The sequence below is a fragment of the Bombina bombina genome, chromosome 7 (assembly GCF_027579735.1).
Source record: "Bombina bombina isolate aBomBom1 chromosome 7, aBomBom1.pri, whole genome shotgun sequence".
Taxonomy (NCBI): Eukaryota; Metazoa; Chordata; class Amphibia; order Anura; family Bombinatoridae; genus Bombina; species Bombina bombina.
Window position 1 is genome coordinate 276,718,881 of NC_069505.1, and position 26,449 is coordinate 276,745,329.

General features: G+C 39.2%; 1 long non-coding RNA gene across 1 annotated transcript; it reads right to left on the minus strand.

Moving 5' to 3' along the window:
- Positions 1-4,119: 4,119 nt before the first annotated feature.
- LOC128635858 (uncharacterized) lies at positions 4,120-24,564 on the minus strand. The gene is made up of 4 exons (XR_008398602.1): positions 24,523-24,564; positions 24,228-24,299; positions 5,690-5,745; positions 4,120-4,349 (listed from the first exon to the last, which is right to left on the minus strand). It is a non-coding gene; the product is annotated as an uncharacterized LOC128635858 (long non-coding RNA).
- Between the last annotated feature and the right edge of the window lie 1,885 nt (positions 24,565-26,449).

Below are 26,449 nucleotides of genomic sequence, written 5' to 3' on the forward strand. Positions count from 1 at the left end.
TCAAGAACATATTTTAAGCAAGAAGTAGATGCCAATAATTATATTCATCAGCAGAGCTGCCACCATGACTTGTGGAAAAAGAATGTCCCCAAGGGTTAATTTGTCAGAATGAAGAAAAATTATAGTAACATAATAGATTATGATGTTCAGTCAAAAATACTTGTAGATACGTTTATAGTGTTTATAGACCGAGGGTATAGAGAGAAAGAACTTGAAACTGTGAGAAATGAGGTTCGAAACTATAAAAGAGAAGTTATTCTAGATAAAAAGAAAGAACAAATAACTAAAGACTGCTGTTTTATGCATTTCATTACTCCATATAGTGGAAATAAATACTTAATAGAAAATTGTTAAAAAAAAGATTGGAATATTTTAAAAAGCGATGACCTGTTAGGTCCACTCTTATCAGACAAACCTCAAATAGTTTACAAAAAAGCAAGAAATTTAAAAACAAGACTAGCTCCCACTGAACTAATGAAAAATTAATCTGGTACAGAGTCTGGCTTATGGGGGGGAAAAACTAAGGCCTCCATTACATATGCAGCGTCGCCCGCAAAATCCTCCGCCAGATTTTATGCGATTTTGGTATTACATATACGGCGTAGCATACAAGTTACACGCGTATATTTCACCCTTCGGACGTATTTTTTTACCCATAGACTAATATAGAACAGCCGCGCAATCTGGTATCCAATATACAGCGTAAGGACTTACGCGCGCAGAATTCAGAAAATCTACTCCATTCTCATCTCGCCACATATTGCAGGCGCAGCAACCCTTGCACTGACTAAAAAAGCAATGTAACTCCCTGGAAGCCTTAACAAACACATACATTTAAGCAGCATCTCAAGGTTAAAGGGACAGTATACTATGATATTGTTTTTTAAGGTTTATTTGTGTATATGAAATAGTTTGAAGCCACAACATAATTAAATGGATTGAGCTTGTAGGTAGAATCAGATCTCATCACTTTATCACATTGTGGACATTATCACATTGTGGACATATACTTGCTTATTTACCTTAAATTTGTTCTCAAAACAATCAACAATACTTGGAGGAGAGAACAATGGGAAATCATAATTATATTACCTTCATCTCTTTAGAACCCACTGGCATTGATGCCAAAATATATAAAAGGGGCAGTCAAGTCCAAAGAAAACCTTCTTGTTTTAAATAGGACATGTTATTTCAAACTACTTTCAGATTTAATTCTAACACTTGCTTTGTTCTCTTGGTATTCTTAGTTGAAAGCAAAACCTAGGATGGCTCATATGATAATTTCTAAGACCTTCTTGAAGACTGCCTCTTTGCAATTGTGTCAAACCAATCACAGACAACCCAACCTCTCACCTGCAGCCTTGAAACACCTGATAATGCCCACCCTATCAGTAACATCACTACTATATATACCAATGTGTCAATTTATATTGGATGTGAGATACAATGATTTACATCTTAGAAGTAAATATTACTATATGTACCCTTCATATACAGGGAGTGCAGAATTATTAGGCAAGTTGTATTTTTGAGGATTAATTTTATTATTGAACAACAACCATGTTCTCAATGAACCCAAAAAACTCATTAATATCAAAGCTGAATATTTTTGGAAGTAGTTTTTAGTTTGTTTTTAGTTTTAGCTATTTTAGGGGGATATCTGTGTGTGCAGGTGACTATTACTGTGCATAATTATTAGGCAACTTAACAAAAAACAAATATATAAACATTTCAATTATTTATTTTTACCAGTGAAACCAATATAACATCTCAACATTCACAAATATACATTTCTGACATTCAAGAACAAAACAAAAACAAATCAGTGACCAATATAGCCACCTTTCTTTGCAAGGACACTCAAAAGCCTGCCATCCATGGATTCTGTCAGTGTTTTGATCTGTTCACCATCAACATTGCGTGCAGCAGCAACCACAGCCTCCCAGACACTGTTCAGAGAGGTGTACTGTTTTCCCTCCTTGTAAATCTCACATTTGATGATGGACCACAGGTTCTCAATGGGGTTAAGATCAGGTGAACAAGGAGGCCATGTCATTAGATTTTCTTCTTTTATACCCTTTCTTGCCAGCCATGCTGTGGAGTACTTGGACGCGTGTGATGGAGCATTGTCCTGCATGAAAATCATGTTTTTCTTGAAGGATGCAGACTTCTTCCTGTACCACTGCTTGAAGAAGGTGTCTTCCAGAAACTGGCAGTAGGACTGGGAGTTGAGCTTGACTCCATCCTCAACTCGAAAAGGCCCCACAAGCTCATCTTTGATGATACCAGCCCAAACCAGTACTCCACCTCCACCTTGCTGGCGTCTGAGTCGGACTGGAGCTCTCTGCCCTTTACCAATCCAGCCACGGGCCCATCCATCTGGCCCATCAAGACTCACTCTCATTTCATCAGTCCATAAAACCTTAGAAAAATCAGTCTTGAGATATTTCTTGGCCCAGTCTTGACATTTCAGCTTGTGTGTCTTGTTCAGTGGTGGTCGTCTTTCAGCCTTTCTTACCTTGGCCATGTCTCTGAGTATTGCACACCTTGTGCTTTTGGGCACTCCAGTGATGTTGCAGCTCTGAAATATGGCCAAACTGGTGGCAAGTGGCATCTTGGCAGCTGCACGCTTGACTTTTCTCAGTTCATGGGCAGTTATTTTGCGCCTTGGTTTTTCCACAGGCTTCTTGTGACCCTGTTGACTATTTTGAATGAAATGCTTGATTGTTCGATGATCACGCTTCAGAAGCTTTGCCATTTTAAGAGTGCTGCATCCCTCTGCAAGATATCTCACTATTTTTGACTTTTCTGAGCCTGTCAAGTCCTTCTTTTGACCCATTTTGCCAAAGGAAAGGAAGTTGCCTAATAATTATGCACACCTGATATAGGGTGTTGATGTCATTAGACCACACCCCTTCTCATTACAGAGATGCACATCACCTAATATGCTTAATTGGTAGTAGGCTTTCGAGCCTATACAGCTTGGAGTAAGACAACATGCATAAAGAGGATGATGTGGTCAAAATACTCATTTGCCTAATAATTCTGCACTCCCTGTATAATACAACTATTGTGGATGTGAGTTATAGTACAAGAATATGTCATAAACATGATAATATTACCTTTTTTTGCCATTTCCACACGTCTTATTATATGTTTTAACAATATTAGTGTATTAAAACACACCTCACATGGATGTGGATGACACTTATATGGTAAATAACAGAGGACAAGATTTATGGTGAACTATAAGAATGTTTATTTCTTTTTTGGCTTCTTGGATGAGGGGGCTGAGGTGACTGTAGTGGATTTCCTTGTTCTACTGGTTTGAGAAGTTTCTGATGTTTCTGCTGGTGTGCTGGCCACAGATGATAGGCTGGAGGCAGTGTCCTGCTGGTGTGTAAAGTGCTCAACCAACACACCCAAGAGTTGATTTTGTTCTCGCCATCTATTGTCCATTTGCATATGCATATCAGACAGAATTCGCATCATCTGTGATTGGTTATGAACACTTGCACTTAACAATGCTACCATGTCCCTCGGTAGCTCTATGCTACGTTGTTGTCTCCTCTCTTGGCTCCTGATGAACCTTTCATGGTTCCTGAAGAACCTCTCTTGGCCTCTTTGGATGTTCTCAGTGCTTGTTATGAGCCTCCTCTGGAGTGCAATGTATTCCTCACCCAGGGGTGAATACAATGCATCCACAGGCTCTTGAGCAGCAGGGCTTCTAGGTGCTTGTGGGGCAGGGTCACCTGCATCTGCTGTTGCTTGAGGTGCAAGGCCAGCTTCAACTGCTGGTTCATGTGGGGCAGGGCCAGCTTCAACTGCTGGTTCATGTGGGGCAGGGTCAGCTTCAACTGCTGGTTCATGTGGGGCAGGGTCACCTGCATCTGATGGTTCTTGAGGTGCAGCTGTAGAATCTGCTCTATATCCTTCTGCCAATGGTGGAGCTCGTCCAATTGGTGAGGATGGTGGAGCTCGTCCAATTGCTGAGGATGGTGGAGCTCGTATGGTTGGTTGATAGTCCCACTGATGACGAGTGTGTGACCACTCAGCCTGTCCAATTGGAACATCATGTGACATTGTGTGTGGGTAAAATCCCTGACTGCCATGAGATTGTGTTGTGGGGGGGGGGGGTAAATACATGGACCCTTTGTGGATGTCTTGGCTCCCCCTCAAAGCCAAAGGGAGGATATTCCTCTGGCCAGGAATCTTGCCAGGGGTCATATGGCAATGGTGGTGGCATCACCACCACATCCAACCATGCTCATGACTGGGAGCATACTGTTCTTGCAGTTGCCTGAAGGGTGGTGGTGGCATGAATGTTTGTATCCTTGTGACAGGAGGTTCTGTGAAGGAGTCAAAGGATGAGATGGATTAGTAAAGTCAGATATATGTCCATGTGGGCATACAATATACATTGATACATGCTAGGGCCTTTACTGATTCTCATGTCAAACTCTATAACATGTCTCCTGTGTTAATCTGAGAAATGTTAGTATTGCACTATTCCACCTCATATCATGAATTGCATTGTGTTAAGTAGCATTAAGGTCAAATATAATTGTAGATGTTTTTGTTAGTTGGCCAAATACCATGCTCCTCATTGTGTACATGAATGTGTGATATTAAAGGATGTTATATCTCAAATACATATAATACTGGTGTGTGGGATGTTACTCACCAGCATGATGTGCTGTGGTTGCAGCCCCTGAGTCACGAGCCCCTGGAAATCCACGGACTGCTGTGATACTCAGGGACCTGCGTATCATCTCCTGCCAGGTGTTATACTCTATGTCCAGGGATGGACCACCGCCTGTTCCCCTCTGGTGCATAGCTTCCTGCCCCATCTTTTCTTTGACCCGCCTGTCCTCTCCAATACTCCTCTCCCTGCCACTCCTCTCCCCTCCTCCCCTCCGCCCTACCTCTCCCTGCCATCCTCACACTAAATCACTCTGCACACACTCACACTCATTCCCAGTTCAATCACACACAATCACAACCAAACACTCAGCCTATCACACTGTGAAATTCAAATAAAATGTGTGAGGTGTTAGAAAAAAAAGTGTGATGTATTTGTATATGTATGTATGCAAAATGTGTGCAATATGTAAAAATATGTGTAAGTGTACAAGCTTAATCAAACAACAATGCGACCTAACTAACTCCTCTGTTTGCGCCTCTCTCTCTAATCCTCCACTCCAGTATAGTGTGCTGTAGCTCAAAGAACAATCCAAACACACTGAAGAAAATGGCGGCTGCGCATGGGTTTATATATGAATTTTGAATAGCGTAATTACGTGTTGCATTAATATTTGAAATCGCTGTTAATTTTTACGAGTGTATGCCTAATTTGCATAAAACTACTCTTTATTGACACTTTCCGTCGACAAAATACTGGCGTAAGTTACTTGCGACGACTAAAATGTGTATTTGTGCACATTTCAGAAGATCGCCAGTTTGTCCCACTTACGCCAGTTTAGCATCTAACGGCGCAGTATATGTAATACCCCGATGTGTGAGGTGAAATTACGGGCAGCGCGGGTTCCCACACTTGCACCGAAACCGGCTGAATGGTCACTTCTGTCTAGTTGCTGGTTACTGTTGGATGCACAGATGATATTACTTTATACAGTTATTACTTAATACAGATATTACTAGATTTTACTTTTTTTTTTTTAAATCTCACATTCTTCCCTTGTGGTCAGTGGTTCTTCTTCAGTATCACAAATTACTATAGGGTTTCTGTTGGCGACAAAATGAAAATTACATGTAAATATAATCTACCCAAGATCTGTAATAAGATAAATAATGTATTATCCATAAGAGCAACAAATATGAGTGAATATGAAACAACACATTGATACAGTAATACTTGTCAATTATCAAAATTAGGATTATTTAGTCATTAAAGTTAAGATATATTTCTTATTAAAAAGTAAAATGCTGTTATGTTCTATTTTGTTGGTCAGGAATTAAATGGCAAATTAACTTTCCTTTGTGAGTACTATAGTGCTTTAAAAGTATTACTCATTTAGTGCTCCTTTAATGATTTCAGTTGTACAACATGGTCTACATATATCACACACTAATGCTCCAACCCAATAGACCAAAATGGGTTTGTACATTTGTTGAGGTCTGCCACTTCATATAAGTAATTGGTAATTGCTGGTTATTTAATTTTTTTAACTGTTTAACTGGAGACTTTTGTACCCTGCAATGTCCCTTTATAATCAAAAAGCTTTTTGATATTAATTATAGAAATATTCAATGCTACAAAGCAAATGTTATGGGATTCATTAAGATAGGAACTGATTGGACAGTACCCATTTCATAACCTCTCTCTAATCGCATACATCTCTTCCATTTACTCTCTTCCAGATTACACGTGGAGCACTAATTAACGCTCCACCTCAAGTGTTAACTGCGCTAGAAGTAAGCTTTTGCGCACGTCCGGTTGCACTTATAGTATGAGTTGACAGTAAACTGTTTTCGCTCTCGCGCTACTAACCCAACAAGCACAAAAAGCCGAACTTACAATATCGCGCTTCTGATAACCTATTTCCCCATAGGAATCAATGCAGTAAAAAGTAGAAAAAAAAACTATCACCCTACTTGTGCGCAAACCCGATTGCATATTCTCAAGTGTGCTAACCGAACATGAAAATATGAATATTTCACATTACAGTCTTCTTATCTTCAAATGCAGGAATACCTTATATTTATTCATTCTATGGGGCCTATTTATGAAAGGCCTGTCGGACATGATCTGACATTGCGGATCATGTCCAACAGACCTCGCTGAATACACTCTCCGCATTCAGCATTGCACCAGCAGCTCTTGTGAACTGCTGGTGCAATGCCACCCCCTGCAGATTCGGGGTGTCAATCAACCCGATCGTATTCGATCGGGTTGAATTGCGGCGATGTCTGTCCGCCTCCTCAGAGCAGGCGGACAGGTTATGGAGCAGCGGTCCATAACCTGGAGCAGCCTAAAGGCTCGCCAGAAACACGGGGCTTCAAGCTCCACACAAAGCTTAATAGATATGCCCCATTATATCTGATGGTATTAAGGTAAAATATATATCTATACCTATATACAGTATATACAGATATATATATTATTAATATCTATTTAAAAATACAAAGAACATATTCTGCTATATGCAGAACATTGGAATCGGAAATATGTACAGTAAATACACAGTATAACACTTTATTAAATATTAATATTGCATAAATAGGCTTTTTCATATGATCATTTACTTAAAGGGACATGAAATCCAAAAAATGTCTTTCATGGTTCAGATAGAGAATACAATTTTAAACACCTTTACAATTTACTTCTATTATTTAATTTGCTTCCTTCTCTTGTTATCCTATGATGAAAGGTTTATCTAGGTAAACTCTGGAGCAGCAAAGAACCTAGGTTCTAGCTGCTGATTGGTGGCTGCATATATATACTGATTGTCATTGGCTCACCCATGTGTTCAGTTAGAAATCATTAGTGCATTGCTGCTCCTTCAACAAATGATACCAAGACAATTAAACAAATTAGATAATAGAAGTAAATTAGAAAGTTGTTTAACGTATTCTCTATCTAAATCATGAAAGAAAATGTTTGGGTTTCATGTCCCTTTAACTGCAAAGGGCTCCAATGCATTTATATTTATGTCTAAATGTATGTACAGTATGTATTTATGTGTTTATATGTGTAAATATGTCTGTAAACACATATATACAAATATAAATACATATGTACACATATATAGACACACACACACATATATATATACACACAGTGGCGGTTCTTCACGGGGGCCTGAGCCTGGGATGCTTATGATATTTTAGGATTATTATATTCCTTTATACCCTTATACCACTATTGTGAAGCCTGAAGTGGATTAGTATAACATAATTACCTCCAGGCCTCTCTTGTATGCCCATAAAAAATATTCTGAAGGCTGCATGGGTGGGTATGCCCACAGACAATTGTTTTTATGCCCATAAAACATTCTAAAGACTGTAGAGCTGATTTGAGGTGCTTGCCTCCATGCTGTTCCTATGTTCGGAAGGCTCAATATGATGCTATGATTTTAAAATAAAGCAAAATTAAAGTATTTAATGTTCAAATATCATTTGTTTCCATTTTTTAATGTGCTCCTCAGATTAAACACTGGTCCCACCTTGGCCCCCCCAGTAACATTTGTCTAGAACCGCCATTGTATACACATACATACTGTATATATCTTTAGACATGTATATGTATGTGTCTCAATGTTAAAGCCCTTTGGCTGCCTTTTTTTTCTTCTGACACCTGAGATCTCATATCTTTGAACCCATATAACTTTTTTGTGCAATATTTTAAAATAAATAATAATAATAATAATATAATAATTTTTATTAGATAATGTTAATATGAGTGTAACTGTACTTTGTGATGTATTTTTGTTGTGTTTTGTGACACTTTTTTGTTTTGCGAAACAGTTAACCAGAGCTCTAAGGATGTGCTAACCTGACGAGTGTTAACTTGAATTGCACTTGAATTTGTAATATGAGCGATAAACCTGAGGCTGTTTACTTTTTTGACTGATGCTTTTGTCTACATATAGTTGTATTAACCACTTCACAGCGACCACTGTAGCCATCATAATGGCTTCCAGGGCTGCTTTAGAAACTTTTAGGCATGAAGAAATATCTAAATCTCGTCACTATTGGAAAGATCCATGCTCCTACAGTCCTGAAAGCCCTGCAAAGCAATGGCTGATGTACAGGCTATTGCACCCATTATAAATAGGTTAAATATGGGTAAAGCTAATTAAAAATGGTGAAATTTGGACACAGCTCTCAAGATTTATGATTCTCAAGTTCAGACCAACTGTACTATTTCCTACCTCATCCGGGGATTAAATATAATTGAGAAATATTTGATATCTGCCTACTTCAGAGCTTTCAATGTTGTTGTTGCTTTTTTTTCTCTCTTTTCCCTTTATGGACAATTCTTTAACATACCATTAAGAAATATAAGACAAGCAGTACCTTGACTTGGTGTTTGGCGCTGCTTAGTATTCTACTGACCTGCCTTGTTCCCTGTAGCCTTGCCTTTTACTCTGTTGTTTTGCCTTGTATCCTGTAACATTTTATTATATTATGTAGCTTTGCCTTGATACCTGTATTATGTAGCCGTGCCTTGTATTCTGTTGCATTTTTTTTCTAACCTGTAGTCTTGACTTGTGTCTTGAGTCCTTACCTTGTATCCTATGGCTTTGTCTAATACCCAGTAACCTTGCCTTGTATTCTGTGGTCTTGCCTTGTATTCTGTAACATTGCCTGATATCTTGTAGCTTTGCTACATACCCTGTAGCCTTGCCTCATATTCTGCGGTCTTGCCTTGTATCTTTTAACATTGCCTTATATCTTCTAGCTTTGCCTTGTATTCTGTAGACTTGTCTTATCTCTTGTAGTTTTGCCTTGTGCCCTGTAGCATTGCCTCGTACTTTGTGGTCTTGTTATGTATTCTGTGGTCTTGCCTCATGTTCTGTGGTCTTGGTTTGTATTTTGTGGTCTGCCTCATGTTCTGTGGTCTTGGTTTGTATTCTGTGGTCTGCCTCGTGTTCTGTGGTCTTGGTTTTTATTCTGTGGTCTTGCCTTGTATTCTGCAGTTTTGCCTTGTACCTTGTAGCCTTGATTTGTATTCTGCTGCCCCAAAGTCTGCTTGCTTTCGGCTAGATTTAGAGTTTGGCGTTAGCCGTCAAAACCAGCGTTAGAGGCTCCTAACGCTGGTTTTGGGCTACCGCTGGTATTTAGAGTCAGTCAGGAAAGGGTCTAACGCTCACTTTGCAGCCGCGACTTTTCCATACAGCAGATCCCCTTACGTCAATTGCGTATCCTATCTTTTCAATGGGATCTTTCTAACGCCGGTATTTAGAGTCTTGGCTGAAGTGAGCGTTAGAAATCTAACGACAAAACTCCAGCCGCAAAAAAAAGTCAGTAGTTAAGAGATTTCTGGGCTAACGCCGGTTCATAAAGCTCTTAACTACTGTGCTCTAAAGTATACTAACACCCATAAACTACCTATGTACCCCTAAACCGAGGCCCCCCCACATCGCCGCCACTCTATTACATTTTTTTAACCCCTAATCTGCTGACCGAACACGGCCGCAACCTACGTTATCCCTATGTACCCCTAATCTGCTGCCCCTAATACCGCCGACACCTACATAATATTTATTAACCCCTAATCTGCCGCCCCCGCTATCGCTGACACCTGCATATTTTTTTTAACCCCTAATCTGCCACTCCGTACACCGCCACAACCTACATTATACCTATGTACCCCTAATCTGCTGCCCCTAACACAGCCGACCCCTATATTATATTTATTAACCCCTAATATGCCGCCCCCAACGTCGACTCCACCTACCTACAATAATTAACCCCTAATCTGCCGACCGGACCGCACCGCTACTATAATAAATGTATTAACCCCTAAAGCTAAGTCTAACCCTAACACTAACACTAAAAAAGCTAAAGGTGCTAAACAGTTTAAAAATAATTGCTATACAGACAAAATAGAAATAAATAGGATCAGTTTACTAGTTAAAATTTAAAACAAACAATCACATTGATATATGTCCTAAAAAAGGAAAAAACATAGATCATTTAAGAATCGGACGTCTCCGATGTATAAAAAACACACAATAAAAACAGTTGTTGCCAATATACACCTTATCTCAGTATTATGAGGGAGAAGTCAGCATCTTGTGACTTGAGACCGGCTTCAATTTAAGCGCCTGGCCCTTCACAGTGTAGTCCTCGTTTTCTCCCTCTTACAGGGCTTTCTCAAGATGCTTCTTGAGAAAGCCCTGTAAGAGGGAGAAACGCGTTGATGATAGTTACAGCTGCCTTACACTTCACATCTTGTCTAAAAGGACTGTATTTCTCTTTTTTGGAGTGAAGGATTCTTCAGCTACCCACGGACAAAACGAGGACTACACTGTGAAGGGCCAGGCGCTTAAATTGAAGCCGGTCTCAAGTCACACACTAATGGTCCTTTTATTATTAGATCTACAGAGGAAATCTGGTTATTTTGTGACCCTGCGTGCGATCCTGCACTAAGAGCGGAGTTCACCATCTTTATTATAGCGGCCGCTATAGTTCACCTTCAAGCTATCCTGACCAATAGGATTGCCCATACAGAGACAACGCCTCCCGATTTGTGACGTCACGGGACACGTACACGCCTCACGGAGGTGCCTCTTGATACACGGACAGTACACCTAAAGGTAAAACGGGTCTACACTAACCCGGCTCTGGTTCTCCTTTGAATCATCTGAGGACTTTAGATTTGATGCTGACTTCTCCCTCATAATACTGAGATAAGGTGTATATTGGCAACAACAGTTTTTATTGTGTGTTTTTTATACATCGGAGACGTCCGATTCTTAAATGATCTATGTTTTTTCCTTTTTTAGGACATATATCAATGTGATTGTTTGTTTTAAATTTTAACTAGTAAACTGATCCTATTTATTTCTATTTTGTCTGTATAGCAATTATTTTTAAACTGTTTAGCACCTTTAGCTTTTTTAGCGCTTCTCCTCATTTTCATTCTTTCACTTATCTTTTTTCCCTAATTTGAGGGACTTTAGAGTTGGAGTAGCCTGGTGCCTCTTGCGCACACTTTAACACACTTACACACACCTAACACTAACACCCCCCTAACTTAAATATAATTTAAATCTAACGAAATAAATTAACTCTTATTAAATAAATTATTCCTATTTAAAGCTAAATACTTACCTGTAAAATAAACCCTAATATAGCTACAATATAACGAATAATTACATTGTAGCTCTTTTAGGATTAATATTTATTTTACAGGCAACTTTGTATTTATTTTAACCAGGTACAATAGCTATTAAATAGTTAAGAACTATTTAATAGCTAAAATAGTTAAAATAATTACAAAATTACCTGTAAAATAAATCGTAACCTAAGTTACAATTAAACCTAACACTACACTATCAATAAATTAATTAAATACAATACCTACAAATAACTACAATTAAATAAACTAACTAAAGTACAAAAAATAAAAAAGAACTAAGTTACAAAAAATAAAAAAATATTTACAAACATTAGAAAAATATTACAACAATTTTAAACTAATTACACCTACTCTAAGCCCCCTAATAAAATAACAAAGACCCCCAAAATAAAAAAATGCCCTACCCTATTCTAAATTAAAAAAGTTCAAAGCTCTTTTACCTTACCAGCCCTGAAAAGGGCCATTTGCGGGGCATGCCCCAAATAATTCAGCTCTTTTGCCTGTAAAAAAAAACATACAATACCCCCCCAACATTACAACCCACCACCCACATACCCCTAATCTAACCCAAACCCCCCTTAAATAAACCTAACACTAAGCCCCTGAAGATCTTCCTACCTTATCTTCACCATGCCAGGTTCACCGATCCGTCCTCCGAAGTCTTGATCCAAGCCTCCGAAGTCTTCATCCAAGCCCAAGCGGGGGCTGGCGATCCATAATCCGGCTGAAGTCTTCTATCAAGCGGCAGCTGAAGAGGTCCAGAAGAGGCTCCAAAGTCTTCATCCTATCCGGGAAGAAGAGGAGATCCGGACCGGCAACCATCTTGATCCAAGCGGCATCTTCTATCTTCATCCGATGACGAACGGCTCCATCTTGAAGACCTCCGTCGCGGATCCATCCTCTTCTTCCGACGTCCAACTGAAGAATGAAGGTTCCTTTAAGGGACGTCATCCAAGATGGCGTCCCTCGAATTCCGATTGGCTGATTGGATTCTATCAGCCAATCGGAATTAAGGTAGGAAAATTCTGATTGGCTGATGGAATCAGCCAATCAGATTCAAGTTCAATCCGATTGGCTGATTGGATCAGCCAATCAGATTGAGCTCGCATTCTATTGGCTGATCGGAACAGCTACTCTAAGCCCCCTAATAAAATAACAAAGACCCCCAAAATAAAAATAATGCCCTACCCTATTCTAAATTAAAAAAGTTCAAAGCTCTTTTACCTTACCAGCCCTGAAAAGGGCCATTTGCGGGGCATGCCCCAAATAATTCAGCTCTTTTGCCTGTAAAAAAAAACATACAATACCCCCCCCAACATTACAACCCACCACCCACATACCCCTAATCTAACCCAAACCCCCCTTAAATAAACCTAACACTAAGCCCCTGAAGATCTTCCTACCTTATCTTCACCATGCCAGGTTCACCGATCCGTCCTCCGAAGTCTTGATCCAAGCCTCCGAAGTCTTCATCCAAGCCCAAGCAGGGGCTGGCGATCCATAATCCGGCTGAAGTCTTCTATCAAGCGGCGGCTGAAGAGGTCCAGAAGAGGCTCCAAAGTCTTCATCCTATCCGGGAAGAAGAGGAGATCCGGACCGGCAACCATCTTGATCCAAGCGGCATCTTCTATCTTCATCCGATGACGAACGGCTCCATCTTGAAGACCTCCGTCGCGGATCCATCCTCTTCTTCCGACGTCCAACTGAAGAATGAAGGTTCCTTTAAGGGACGTCATCCAAGATGGCGTCCCTCGAATTCCGATTGGCTGATAGGATTCTATTAGCCAATCGGAATTAAGGTAGGAAAATTCTGATTGGCTGATCCAATGCGAGCTCAATCTGATTGGCTGATCCAATCAGCCAATCGGATTGAACTTGAATCTGATTGGCTGATTCCATCAGCCAATCAGAATTCTCCTACCTTAATTCCGATTGGCTGATAGAATCCTATCAGCCAATCGGAATTCGAGGGACGCCATCTTGGATGACGTCCCTTAAAGGAACCTTCATTCTTCAGTTCGACGTCGGAAGAAGAGGATGGATCCGCGACGGAGGTCTTCAAGATGGAGCCGTTCATCATCGGATGAAGATAGAAGATGCCGCTTGAATCAAGATGGTTGCCTGTCCGGATCTCCTCTTCTTCCCGGATAGGATGAAGACTTTGGAGCCTCTTCTGGACCTCTTCAGCCGCCGCTTGATAGAAGACTTCAGCCGGATTATGCATCGCCAGCCCCGGCTTGGGCTTGGATGAAGACTTTCGGAGGCTTGGATCAAGACTTCGGAGGACGGATCGGTGAACCTGGCATGGTGAAGATAAGGTAGGAAGATCTTCAGGGGCTTAGTGTTAGGTTTATTTAAGGGGGGTTTGGGTTAGATTAGGGGTATGTGGGTGGTGGGTTGTAATGTTGGGGGGGGTATTGTATGTTTTTTTTTACAGGCAAAAGAGCTGAATTATTTAGGGCATGCCCCGCAAATGGCCCTTTTCAGGGCTGGTAAGGTAAAAGAGCTTTGAACTTTTTTAATTTAGAATAGGGTAGGGCATTTTTTTTATTTTGGGGGTCTTTGTTATTTTATTAGGGGGCTTAGAGTAGGTGTAATTAGTTTAAAATTGTTGTAATATTTTTCTAATGTTTGTAAATATTTTTTTATTTTTTGTAACAGTTCTTTTTTATTTTTGTACTTTAGTTAGTTTATTTAATTGTAGTTATTTGTAGGTATTGTATTTAATTAATTTATTGATAGTGTAGTGTTAGGTTTAATTGTAACTTAGGTTACGATTTATTTTACAGGTAATTTTGTAATTATTTTAACTATTTTAGCTATTAAATAGTTCTTAACTATTTAATAGCTATTGTACCTGGTTAAAATAAATACAAAGTTGCCTGTAAAATAAATATTAATCCTAAAATAGCTACAATATAATTATTCGTTATATTGTAGCTATATTAGGGTTTATTTTACAGGTAAGTATTTAGCTTTAAATAGGAATAATTTATTTAATAAGAGTTAATTTATTTCGTTAGATTTAAATTATATTTAATTTAGGGGGGTGTTAGTGTTTGACTTAGCTTTAGGGGTTAATCCATTTATTAGAGTAGCGGCGAGATCCGGTCGGCAGATTAGGGGTTAATAATTGAAGTTAGGTGTCGGCGATGTTAGGGAGGGCAGATTAGGGGTTAATACTATTTCTTATAGGGTTATTGAGACGGGAGTGAGGCGGATTAGGGGTTAATAACTTTATTATAGTAGCAGTGAGGTGCGGTCGACAGATTAGGGGTTAATTATTGTAGATAGCTGGCGGCGACGTTGTGGGGGGCAGATTAGGGGTTAATAAATATAATATAGGGGTCGGCGGTGTTAGGGGCAGCAGATTAGGGGTACATAGGGATAACGTAGGTTGCGGCGGTGTACGGAGCGGCAGATTAGGGGTTAATAATAAAATGCAGGGGTCAGCGATAGCGACGGCGGCAGATTAGGGGTTAATAAGTGTAAGCTTAGGGGTGTTTAGACTCGGGGTACATGTTAGAGTGTTAGGTGCAGACGTAGGAAGTGTTTCCCTATAGGAAACAATGGGGTTGCGTTAGGAGCTGAACGCTGCTTTTTTGCAGGTGTTAGGTTTTTTTTCAGCTCAAACTGCCCCATTGTTTCCTATGGGGGAATCGTGCACGAGCACATTTTTTAAGCTGGCCGCTTCCATAAGCATCGCTGGTATTTAGAGTTGCAGTTGCGGTAAATATGCTATACGCTCCTTTTTTGGAGCCTAACGCAGCCCTTCTGTGAACTCTAAATACCAGTGGTATTTAAAAGGTGCGGCCAGAAAAAAGCACGCGTAGCTAACGCACCCCTTCTAACGCAAAACTCTAAATCTAGCCGTTTGTGTCCTGCTGTTCAGTACCTTGTGATATCAATCTGTGTTATATCAGTGCCTTGCTGTTCAGGGTTTTGCTGTCAGTTGTACTGGCACCTAGAAAATTATTATCTAAAGTCGTATCTCTTGCTGTGTAGGTTAGAGTCTGGCTTTCCATTGTACTGTATTTTTATTTAGCATAAGCTGTATATTATAATTAATTGTTTAGATCCTGACCTACAGCTTCACACGTACGCATCCTGTAATATTAGCTATCCAGACCTGCCCTTAGTCATTTACCCCTGTGCTACTGGTCATTTTCTCAAGGGGATACTACTTCCCACCCCTTCCACATTGTTTATCTTTATGGACATATATTCCATGCTCCTGGGCTCCAACCCTCAACATTTCCTTTGGGTGTCTTCTTGACAATTAGCACACATTGATAAACAACCAATCAGAGTTCAGATGATTTCCATTTATCTAATCAGAGTAGATGTCTGCAATAAAAAAACTTTTCTTTTCCTTTAAATCTGTGGATCTTATTTTGCATTTAATAAGCAGTTAAACAGTGTTTATATCAGTGCATTTGTTAGATTATAAAGCCATATATCTTTCTGAAAAATTGATTAGATTAGGATTAAATTAATACACTGATTTTATGATATTCAATCTAGTTAAAATGCTTTTGAGAACTTTAGAAATAATTAGTCCATTAAATCAAATCAAGTTTAACTATTTTGATTTGCTTTCATAGCTACAGAATTATGTTTTTACATATTTCAATTTAGCGACTAAAAACGCAAATATAAATTAGTATGCAATAGGGTGCCAGATTCGTAAACAAACAAGAAAGTAACTAAAACAAGTCAATATTTTAACATAGTGAACTAATAATGGGTTTTGTTTTTTTCAATTGTTGTTTAACCCCTTAACAACCATCTCTGGTCTTAAAATTTAGGTTGGGGTTTCAATAGCACGGCTCTCGACGCCAGCTGCTAGACTGCCCTATTGCAGGATGCCTGCAGGAGGGAGGGAGGATGTAATAGTGCGGTCTTGCTGCTTGCGGAAAACTTCAAGGGTATGTCCTGATCGTTAATAGGTTAAAATATTTGAGGAACCTAACCCTCTCCATACACACCGATACCATAGTTGCCAACATTTGGAGAACATATCCAAGGACACTTTGCATCAGAGCCATGCCCATTTGTGGTTTATATAGCTCTGCCCACTCAGATCAACCCCAAACAACAGCACATTAAAGGGACACTAAAGCCAATTTTTTCTTTCATGATCCTATTATCAATTTTTCTCCATTTTCTTGGTATATTTATTTGAAAAAGCAGGAATGAAAGCATAGCCCATTTTTGGTTCAGACCCTGGATAGAGCTTGCATGCCAATCATGAAAGAAAAAATATTGGGTTTAGTATCCCTTTTAATACTAAGGGGCCTATTTAAGAATGTGCGGGCGGACATGATCCGATATTGCGGATCATGTCCGCTGCACATCGATAAATGCAGACAGTATACTCTCTCGGCATTTATTATTGCACCAGCGGTTCTGGTGAACTGCCGCTGCAATACCGCCCCCTGCAGATTTGCGGCCAATCGGCCACTAGCAGGGGGTGTCAATCAACCCGATCGTATAGGATCGGGTTAATTTCCGGCAATGTCTGTCCGCCACCTCTGTCCGCCACCTCAGAGCAGGCGGACAGGTTATGGAGCGGCTTCATAACTTGTGTTTCTGGCGAGCCCGAAGGCTTGCCTGAAACACGGGGCATCAAGCTATAAACCGAGCTTGATAAATAGGCCCCTAATAGTATAATTTAGCCATACTGATTGCTTAAAGTGATATAAGTGTCAAATTTAGGGCTAGATTACAAGCAGAGCACAAAACATCGCTTTTGAGAAAGCGATATTTACACTACACGTAGTAATACAAGTGCACTGGCGTACCGTGAGACACGGCACCTGTCTGCCCCCTCCCCCAAAGGGATTGTAATTTCTTCAAAATCTTCTGTATTTAAATTTTCAGTATAGGTGTGGAAACAGCAGGGAAAAGCAGATATTTCCAATAGCAAAATAAAGGATCTATTTGTAAACAATTTAATACACTCCAGCAGGTAAAATGGAATATTGGGAGCGCATTAAAGGGGATGGGGGAATCACAGCACACTGTCCCTTTAATACACCTCTTTTGGCATTAAGATTAGAAGAAAGTCTTGGTGAGTATAAAATGAGTATGTCTAGAACTCCATAATGCATCCACATTAATAATCAATAGCGAGCCTGTGACATATCACGGCGCACGTACACTGCACAAACAGCACGCAGGGCAAAAATTAAACAATAAGTCCAACACCACACATAAGGGATGAATGCAATAGGAAATTGTGAGCCTGTTCTGCTAGGGGTAGTATCTCACTCAAGTTGTCATCTTCTGCATAAATCTAAGCTCTTAGATTGATCTCTAAATCCTGATTCACTCTTTCAGTCTGGCCATTAGATTGAGAAAGATATTTGGAAGACAGAGAGTTATTAATGCTTATTTGTTTACAAATCACTCTCCAGAAGACAGATATGAATTGAGGACTTCTGTCTGTGTCTATGGGGTAGATTTATCAAGCAATGAATGCTGCACTCTAGCCCCATAGTGTCAGGTTCCTCTGAAACGTAAGTTAAGAAGCAGAGGTCTCAAGACCGTTGCTCCTTAATTTGTCCACCACCTCGAAAGTGGAAGACAGCAATCATCCCGATCGGATACGATCGGAATGATTGACACCCCCTGCTAGCTGCCAATTCGCCATGAAGGTACAGGGGGCGGCATTGCACAAGCATTTCACGAAAAATGCTTGTGCAATGATAAATGCTGACAGTGTTTGCTGTCATTATTTATCGATCTGTGGCGGACATGATACGGTACAGCGGATCATGTCCGCCCGCACAATGATAATTCTGCCCCTATGGGGTCAATTTATTAAAGGGACAGTATACACTCATTTTCATATAACTGCATTTAATAGGCACTACTATAAAGAATAAGATGCACAGATACTGATATAAAAATCCAGTATAAAATAGTTTAAAAACGTACTTAGAAGTTTTCAGTTTAACTCTGTTGAAAAGGCAGTTGGAAAGCCCACTGCAAGTGGGAAATAAGACACTCCCCCCCCCCCCCTTCTTTTGCATATGAAAAGACCCTTTACACAAACAGGAGCAAGCTGGAGAAGGTAGCTGACGGTATTCAAATAAAACTTTGGGGCTTGGTTAGGAGTCTGAAAATCAGAGCAATGTTATTTAAAAATAAGCAAAACTATACATTTTTAAAAAAACAAACGTTATGGGCTTTATAAATAGATCATCTACAAAACATTTATGCAAAGAAAAAATGAGTGTATAATGTCCCTTTAAGCAGTGTATGCTGCATCAATGGCCCATCGTTTCTGGTCCGCCAGAAACAGAAGTAAGTCATAAGGCCGCTGCTCCTTAACCTCTCCAACACCTTTTAGGTGGCGTATTGAAATCATCCCGATCTGATCCAATCGGGATGATTGAAGGCTCCTGCTAGAGGCCGATTGGCCACCACTGAGCAGGGGCCGGCATTGCACAAGCATTTCACAATCATGTTTTCGACCTTTAGTAAATCTACACCAATTACTTCTGGGACACCTTGTAACCAAATGAAATTCTCAATAAAAGATAATACCAGACTTGGAGCCATGGGAAGTGTTTTCACTGGAATAAAATGTGCCTGTTTAGAGAATTGTCTGACAATCACCCAGATTACCATATTGCCCTTAGAGGCAGGCAGATCAATGATAACTTCATACTTGAAGAAAACCTTGAGGCGCTAAACCCGGTGTCTTAATGGTGGCACAGACAGAACAGACTTTAACAAAGGCAATTGTATCTTGTTTCAAAGCCGGCCACCAAGCAAAAGGTTACAAATGTAAAGTGGTCTGTTTCACACCTGGATGTCCAGACACCTTTTGTCCAAGAGCCCATTGCAAAACTTCTTTACGAAGCTCCTTGGGTAAAGTATTAGCAGGCATGTGTAGGTTAGAGGGAATCTGTGTTTGATCAGTCATTAGATCTCTTTGTAAATCAGTAAAATGTTGTACATTAATATATTCAGGGAGTATGATATGGGTAGGCCGTCCACTTTAAAAGTATGTATTTTTTTTAGAGAAAACTAGTTTCATAGACAAAAGCTCTCTGTTCCCAACTTTTTCATTTTGTTCAGCAGCATAATAATTTTTGGAAAAAAAACAGGTTTGTTGGTAGTCACATCAAGTTGAAATAAAACTAGCTTTAAGTCATCTATTGGAACTTTGCAAATCTTATTGTCTAAAACAGGGACGGCACTCATAACAAACTAGCCGATACTTTGTGCTAACACCTTATTGTTTGTATTCATTGGCTGCAATTGTTTTTTTTTCCCAACATCTTTTATTAAAGATTAACAAATGATTACATTCCGTTGGAGACGCAGCTCCAGAAGATAACAGAAAATAAACAAGTGAAGGTTTTTGTTTTCTTTACAGATAAAGAATATCACAACATAGCAACAACACATACATAACATATTTATAAAGTGAGCCCAAGATAAATGAAGTTGTCAATAAACTGAACAATAACAGAGTTCACTGCTTTTATCTTCTCTTAGATAACTTATTTTCAATAAAGAAATCATAGAAGACATAGCACCAAGACGAAATGAACCAAAAAAAAAAAAGAAAAAAAGAAAAAAAAGGAAAAATAAAGAGAGATTAGTTGCCTTTAATGCCGCTAGTACACAATTTGTTCCAATATGTGGGATAGGATTCTGTTAGTAGCAGCAGCAAGAACAGAGGAGAGAAGCAAAAGGGAAATATAATCTGCTTTTGAGTAGATAGAGGAAGTGAGGCTATCACCTTATCCCATTTATTGAGAAATGCTCCCAGTTTTCCCTCTGTATAAATCATTGGATCATGTTGGTCTTTAATTATTTGATTTTTGATTTTGAGTAAATTCTGCTAGGCCTGGTAGTCTTTTATCCTTCCATTTTGTTAAAATCATTTGTCTGGCCGTAAGGATGGCTGAATTAATTAGAAATGTATTCTGAATTGCATCCTCTTTAAGCAGAAAAAAAGATATGATACTTGTCAAGAGTTAATTTTACCGGTATAAACTTATTGATCCAGTAAGCAACTTGATGTCAAAATTTTTGGAGCTTTGGGCAGGACCAAAATACATGTATGAGGTCAGCTACGGGGGCATTATTATAAGAAAAATAAACTTTAATAGTTCTTTAATGCCCCTTTAAATTTGAAAATAGGTGATATGGGCATACAAGGGAAGAACCTCTGGAATTCCCCCCTGCCATTCCACAGTCATCACATACCATACGTGCCATTAAACTTGTACATACCAATTCTAATCTGCAAATTTATATTCAAAGCAAACGCTCATCTTCTCTAGCTGATGGTATCTTTATTGAAGCATAAATGATCTTATTTGTGAAAGTCTTTTAGTGATACACTGAAAAACATTTAGCTGTTCTACACAAATACATTTTACAAGTTTCCTATTTACCTTGTTTTATAACATTAGTCCATGGTTTCAGCTCAGGTTAATTAGGGACATACTGTATATTGAGGACACACAGTAACATAAGGACATCGGACAACGCTCAAGAAATATCACAAAACTTATTTTCTTTGCTAGTCTTTTAAATAATTTCTTCTATCTCTGGGTGTTGTTTTCTGATACTTTGATTACTTGCCTGGGCATTGCAAACTGACAATAAATTACAGTCTATCTCATTATTAAGTGTCTGCTGTTTGTTAAGAATTGGGTGTTAGCATCAACAGGAATTGAGTGCTTATTATGTTCAGACATGACTTTTTGAGGTTTAAAAGGACAGTAAATAAAAATGTAACTTTTCTGACTTAGAAATTTTAATTAATTTTTTTTTTAATTTAATTTATTTTAAACAACTTTCCATTACCATTACTATCAAATTAGATTTGGTTTTTTTTATAACAAACCTTCCAATTGTCCTTATTTGAGAAGGACGGTCCTTGATTCTGAGCTCTGTCATATGTTCCTTTTTGAAGAATTTACCTTAGCTCCACCCACAGAAAATCCAGTTACAAGACACGCCCAATGACCAACCAATAACACCCACAACCCCACCCACTAACCACCAATGATCCTACCCCTTCCAACGCAACACCACCTACAAAATGGTGGCAGCCCCGATTAACCTCCTGTGTCCCTGATACCCAGCCACAAATGTTGGGAAGTATGTTATAATAATTTATAATTTGTTGACAAGCATACCTAAAAAGTCAAGAGCTAGCTGGTGATTGGTGGCTGCACATGTATACCTCTTGTCACTGTGTTCAACTAGCTCCCAGTAGTACATTGCTGCTCCTGAACCTACCTAGATTTGATCTTCAATTAAGGATACTTAAAGAGCAAATCGAATTTGATAACAAAAGTAAATTGTACGTTATTTAAAACGGAATACTGTCTTATGTATGAAACGTTCATTTTGACTTAACTGCTGTATTGCTGTCGTTGTTTTTTAGTTTATCAGAAAAACAATGATACAATAAACACTGTTTTAAACATAGGATAGTATCTAATATAGGGACATTATCACAACAAATAAGACAATTATGAGATGTAAATATTGAATAGTAGAGGGAGGGGCAGGGCGATGGATCTAATGTATAATATTATTAGTGTCTTGTTATAGTATTGCATTGTATTTTGATGCAAACAGACAGAGGACAGGGCAGTAACTGATTTACAGAGGTGCATAATACAGAGCACATTATGTACAAACATATCCTTATATTCAGGTCTGTTAGTTAACCTCTTGGATTGGAGCGGACACTTCTGACCGCAGAGGGATAAGTCTCCTAACAAGGGCAGATGTCACAAATTGTCTGCTCCTTCCTAGAAGCATATGTGTATTTCCCCCAGTGTCATATTTACTATAGTCCCCAGGAACTCTAATCCTGTGTAACTGTTCGCATTCTCCTGCCTCAACCAGAAAACACTCAATATTTGAACTTTCAGATGTCACAAAAAATACCTACATCTAATTGGCCAAGTCTCTCCTCTTCCAGCTATATATATAAAAGAGAACTAATGTCTCTGGGGAAAATACACAGTGGAGATGGATTCACTGGTGCTTAACCTTGTGGTACCATTCACTAAGGATCTCTGGGCAAGCTAAGAATCAATGATTCTTTCTCAGGGTTCACAACTTATTATCAGTATCAGCTATCCAGGTGTCCCCATCTTTCTATAACAATGTTCTCACTTAGATATCCACAGCAGCAGAGTAGTCCAGCCATTTTAATACCAACCCTAAGGCCTGGGCACAGAGAACATTATATTATTATTATTATTATCAGTTATTTGTAGAGCGCCAACAGATTCCGCAGCGCTAATATATAATGCAAGATGAAGGCTTCTAGAAGGGGAGCTTTCCAAAATGACCTACTCAACTATGCTCTCATATCAAGGTCACTCTAGAAAGTCTCTCTATAGCAGTGGTCAGAAATAGGGACAGGACACTAATAATATTATACATTCGACCCATAGGGGACTATCTATCAAGCTCCGAATGGAGCTTGACGCCCCGTGTATCTGGCGAGCCTGCAGGCCCGCCAGAAACAGCAGTTATGAATCAGCAGTCTAAAGACCGCTGCTCCACAACCTGTCCGCCTACTCTGAGCAGGCGGACAGGAATCTCTACAATTCAACCCGATCGAGTACGAGCGGGTTGATTGACACCCCCTGCTAGTGGCCGATTGGCCGCGAGTCTGCAGGGGGCAACGTTGCACCAGCAGCTCTTGTGAGCTGCTGGTGCAATGCTGAATATGGAGAGCGTATTGCTCTCCGCATTCAGCGATGTCTGTCGGACCTGATCCGCACTGTCGGATCAGGTCCGACAGACATTTGATAAATCGGCCTCATGGTCTTGCCCCTCCATCTTCTATTCAATATTTACATCTTGTAATTGTCTTAGTTGTTGTAAAATGTCCCTATATTAGATACTATCCTATGTTTAAAACAGTATTTATTATATCATTGTTTTTCTAACTGTTATAGTGAGGAGGAAAGGTCTGTAATCAAACATTGCATTAGTTGGGGGTTTGGAAAAATAAGAGTGATTTTGTTAAGCAAACACTCACTATTTCACTAGAATGCATTGAAAGATCATGTCTGAATGCAATGTGGAACAAGTTAGATACAAGTTGTGCTGTCTGATCCATGGTTGTTCGTGCTGGGCAACTATCCAAAAATAACTTGGGTTTTTCTTTAATTTCCAGCTATGTTTTCTTTTCTTATTGCAAAACCAACTGAAAACACCATCAACAGAACAATTCTCATGAAAAAAATCTTTTTTTATATATATCATATATGTGCTTAAACTGCAGATCACATTGATTACAGTAGCTGATTTCTTTTAAAAGCAAATTTATTCTGTATCTGATATACTGAGATTTCAAGGTTACAGGGATTTTTTCCCAATCACTGTAAAATACCTTTGGTGTTTGGATAGTTCTCCACATCAAAACCACAAATATTTTGAGTTGGACCACAGGTTGAGGCACCCACTAAAGAAGAAAAAATATCTGTTTTTTTAATCTATGATGTGGGCACAAACAAATCCTGCCAATTTAACATGAAAGGTTAGCAGTTACAGGCTATACATTTACTTACTTAAATATATAGTATACACCAATTTTCATTTAACTGCATGTAATAGACACTACTATAAAGAATAATATGAATAGAAACTGATCTAAAAATCCAGTATAAAACCGTTTAAAAACTTACTTAGAAGCTCCCAGTTTAGCTCTGTTGAAAGGGTAAGCTGCAACACCGACTGAATGTATTTTTGTAGACACTCCCCCCCTCCCCCTTCCTCTGCATATGAAAAGACTCTTTACACAAACAGGAGCAAGCTGGAGTAGGTATACTTCCGTATTCTCCTAAAACTTTGGGGCTTGGTTCTGAGTCTGAAAATCAGTGCAATGTTATTTAAAAATAAGCAAAACTATACATTTAAAAAAAAAAGAAAAAAAAAAGCTATATAGGCTGTATAAATGGATTATCTACAAAACATTTATACAAAGAAAATTCTAGAGTATAATGTCCAATACAGCATGTGTATTCCAATGAGCTAATAGGTTACAACATCTGTATATCTAATGAGTTAGTAGGTTACAGCATTTGTATTCTAATGAGTTAGTAGTTTACAGCATCTGTATTCTAATGAGTTGGTAGGTTACAGCATGTGTATTCCAATAAGCTAGTAGGTTACAGCATCTGTATTCTAATAAGTTAGTAGGTTAGAGCATCTGTATTCTAATGAGTTAGTAGGTTACAACATCTGTATCCTAATGAGTTAGTAGGTTAGAGCATCTGTATTCTAATAAGGTAGTAGGTTACAGCATGTGTATTCTAATGAGTTAGTAGGTTACAGCATGTGTATTCTAATGATCTAGTCGGTTACAGCATGTTTATTCTAATAAATTAGTAGTAGGTTACAGCATGTGCATTCTAATAAGGTAGTAGGTTACAGCATGTGTATTCTAATAAGGTAGTAGGTTACAGCATGTTTATTCTAATAAGCTAGTAGGTTACAGCATGTGTACTCCAATAAGCTAATAGGTTACAGCATCTGTATTCTAATGAGTTAGTAGGTTACAACGTGTATTCTAATAAGGTAGTAGGTTACAGCATGTGTATTCTAATGAGCTAGTAGGTTACAGCATGTGTATTCCAATGAGCTAGTAGGTTACAGCATCTGTATTCTAATGAGCTAGTAGGTTACAGCATCTGTATTTTAATGAACTAGTATGTTACATCATCTGTATTCTAATGACGAAGTAGATAACAGCATCTGTCGAGATATTCAAAGAAAAGGGGTGTGTCTGATCAATGCCGATGAGCATCGATGTCTCTCCCATAGAAGTCAATGGGAGTGTGATGTTACCACCCGTATCGCAGACATTGCCGGTAACAGCATATTGCTGCAGCCGGGGATGGAGGCCCTATTTAAAGTGGGCCTACACGACGCAGACAGTGCACTCACTGAAACTAATATTAGTTTCTATGTAGGCACACTCCAAATATTGCCATAGGGACCTAAGTTTAATTACACCTACATTAACTACTTCATGCAATGTAGTCGGAGACAAACATGGCTGCTACCCTTCTCGCAACCTGCACTTAGCTGATTCAAACATATCAATCTAGTGTTGAATCTAAGTTCAGGCTACTCCCACTAGCACGCCCCACTAACTCCCCCTGAACACCTATCTCTACATTACGCCTAAGCTACACTCTCCCTGCACCGCCTCACACTAACCGCCTACACCTACATCAGAGAAAACCTACACTCCCCTGACATCGCCCAGCTAACGTCCCCTGCCTACACCTACGTCACACCTTACCTACATACCCCCGGAGTGCCCAGCTAAGCCCCTAATGCTGACTACACTTACGTAATGTCTAAACTACAGTTACCTGGAACACCACAGCTAACTCTCACATACTGCATACTGTCAGAAAAAAAAAACTCCCAATTATAACTATGAAGCTATGTCACTAAAATTATTATCAATATTTAGGGGGACAACATACTATAAGGGTGACTTGATCCCCTGCACCCTGCTCGATTGGCACCCCTTTTAAATAGCTGTGGACTGGGGCTCAATTCTGGTCCAGCACTAAGTTCCAGGAGCCAGACTAGGCCGGC